Source organism: Octopus bimaculoides, chromosome 2 (assembly GCF_001194135.2).
Source record: "Octopus bimaculoides isolate UCB-OBI-ISO-001 chromosome 2, ASM119413v2, whole genome shotgun sequence".
NCBI lineage: Eukaryota > Metazoa > Mollusca > Cephalopoda > Octopoda > Octopodidae > Octopus > Octopus bimaculoides.
Window position 1 is genome coordinate 51,949,520 of NC_068982.1, and position 3,144 is coordinate 51,952,663.

At 39.8% G+C, this 3,144-nt stretch overlaps 1 protein-coding gene across 1 annotated transcript in view; it reads right to left on the reverse strand.

The window, feature by feature from the left end:
• LOC106867406 (tripartite motif-containing protein 2) overlaps positions 1 to 3,144 on the reverse strand; it is a 146,690-nt gene that overhangs the window by 105,193 nt on the left and 38,353 nt on the right. The window lies entirely within an intron of this gene.

Sequence of the window (3,144 nt, forward strand, 5' to 3'; positions counted from 1 at the left end):
TGGGATTTCTGCAATGTGGTGCATAAATTGTCAAGTAAATGAGACGCATCTTTGCCTCCACTGATTCACTTGCAAATTGTTGAGTAAAATTATTTCGTTGCAGACCTCCTTTGGGTCTTTTTATTATCACTGAGACACACATAGTCCCCAGTTGGTAACATTGATTTCAAGGCCCTCCTAGATGAGAGACTGGCATTCCACTTAATGTCTATGTTCCATGCTGGCATGGATTGGAGAGTTATTAATGTAGAAATATGGTATCGTAGCTACTAACAGTTGAGGGTTGCGTAGTCTAGACGGCGTTTTTAGATTTCATTATTCTCTTTAACCCGGGCAAAGCCGGGTATTTCTGCTAGTATATATATATATATCGTTGAAATCAGTTCTTTAAGGAAAAAAAAAACAATAATTGTGTTAATGATCTATCTTGTGTGTTGGAGAAAGAAAAAGAAAAAGTGAGAAAGATTGAGCTGTAGTGTGTGTAAACAAAAGCTTTACAATGGCTGAAGACAAATCCTTCCATTTGTCTAAAGAAGGGTAAAGGAAAGCCATTTCAGTGTAATGATTTGAATCGGCGAACGAAGATGAGCCCCCTCAATAGTGTCACGATAAAACAATGAGTTATGAGAAAGATGTAACATCAGGATACGCTAAAATATATAATCAGTGTCGAGACCTGAAGTCACAAGATCTTTCGGCGCTTTCAGCAACCCAACAGGGACTGACCGGGCTCCGAATTATATCCCGGCAGCAATCACCTAACAAATCAATGAACCCTCTCAATTTCAAACCACCTGGTGGCTTTTTCTGCGCTTTAGCTTTCAAACTTAATGCTCTTCTTTGCTACCGTTGTAATACCCATTTAGTTGAGGACTTTGCGGGAATTTTACATGCGGTCTGCTTGGCCATTTACACTTCAGCAGATCAGGTCATTTCACAACGTAGACTATAGATACAGCGGTAGACTGCACGCTAAAGTAGCACCCTTTTCAGAGTGAGTGCCCTGTAATGACTCTACAGGCAACCTCTGAGAGCTCATAGTTCTTCCAGCCTCCGTCATTGCAGTTCACTAGTCCCTGGTACCGTGTACGCTTATTCCCCTTGGCTTCTTCAATATGCTATTTCCGAGGCACTGTTAGTACCAGCCGGATCGGTTGTTTTCTTGCTTCAAAAGTGATAATCATAGCTACGATATACTACAGAAAACTCAGCTGCTTGCCCTCATCGACATGTAGCTGTGAATCAAAAGCCGTGCAAATAAGGTTCGGTTTATTTTTAGCTGTGGACGAGGTTTCTCTCCAGTTTTGACAAAAATGAGTGGCTTCTTTGAGGCGTGGTGGCGTTTGCTCATGCTAATGACAGTGATTTTGAGCTCAGCAAACATTTTGGCGCGAACGAAAGTAACCTTCTCCGACGGTTCTGAGAAACTACTGGGAAGTTCTAGGGATCCTCAATGAAGAGTAGAATGGAGGGAGGGGAACAGAAAAGTGTCTCATTTTGATCCCAACATGAAAATTAGATGGGTTTGGTAGGCCACTGTAAATAGCGGTGGAAGTCCGCCTACATTCTTTGACCAGGAAACATTCTGCAGGTAAACACTCCCTAATCTCGTTCACGCTTCTTGCTACCTTTGTCCCATAGTCCCGTTTACTCATTTTTCTGATTCTGTAGCAGCAATGCCCTCGACTTGGTCAGATTGAAATCCATCTGTGCACAAGTGATAAGTTTCTCGAGCTCTTGTAGGCGCTCATCTACTTTCTGGGACCAAAGTTATCGTAATGGTTAGGTCATCCATAAATGCTCTTACTTGCTGCCATAAAACAAATTTCGAAAAAGGGCACCTCTGTATTCCGCTTTAGGATACATTGGCCACCATGTTTGTAGTAAGGGACAAAAAGAGTAACATACGGTACAACCCGATATTATTTCATTTCCAAGCCGGCACCAGTCTAAAGATTCTGATCTAAAAGTGACACCCAACCCCAATGATTGTAAGGTTAGGCCGGCCCTTGATTTTACTGGGAATATGGTGGCGATGTAGTGCATCCTCAATCAGTTTGTGCGGTAAAGATCAGTTGGTATTAACTAGATCTAATCACAGAATGATTAGGTTACCTCTATTCTCGTGGGCAACTTCGATTATCTTTGTAACTACATCAGCGTGCTCTTAAGCATCCGAGAACGTCAAGAATATCACTCTTCTGCAATAATGGATTAATGTAGCTATCTTTGTGGGGGGAAAAAACTAGGTTAGTCTTCGGAAAACAAAGCTGAAAAACACTTTCCTTTCGACACTCAGCAGCCAAAACTGAGTTAAGTCCTTTGAACTTTCTTCTTTGAGGATCCAAACTTACTCAATGCACTTCTACTAGACAGTGACTAACTCCCTTCGCTATATTACATTTAAGTTCCATAGATGGCTGAGAAGGTATGGACAATGCTTGTAAACTATGTAGGTATCTCACTGGGAGTTAGGGCTAAAGCTGAGCGTGTCGCCTTGCCGAGTTCCTCAACTAACCGTTTGGCTCTCTCAAACTGAACTGTTTTTGTTTTTGCTGTTTCTATTTTTTCACATCAATCGCTCTGCCAAACAACCTTTCTATGAGAAACACTTTCTCGCGATTTTAATAATTGCTATCTTATCACAATCTTTATAGAGTGATTGTTACAATGATCTTAACTTTCAGGTCTACTATAAGTTTTACATCATAGCGTTCTCATATTATTTATAACTGAAACTATATATTGCGTTGCTTCATGACAGTTCTTTTGGTGTATGCTGTATCTAAAAATTCTTTTGATGATTATTTACTAAATATAGAAACTTTGGATCTTTTTTAAAACGGGGGCCACATTTTTCATTAACGAAACACTTTGAAACTTGGAACACTGGTAGAATGTGTCATATAAAACATCTTTTTCTCTTAGTCTTCTTAAAAAAAAAGAAATCCATAAATTATTCCATGTTAAAGTTGTCGTATTTCTGTAATTTCAACCAATCACTGACGTCCATTCAGCCGATATACATTAAGTGCCGACTACATAAACAAACGATTCTGAAACAATTAACCCTAACCCTAACCCTAAGGTTAGGGTTAGGGTTAAAGCAAATTTAAAATGAAAAAAGCAAATAAAACGAAGAAT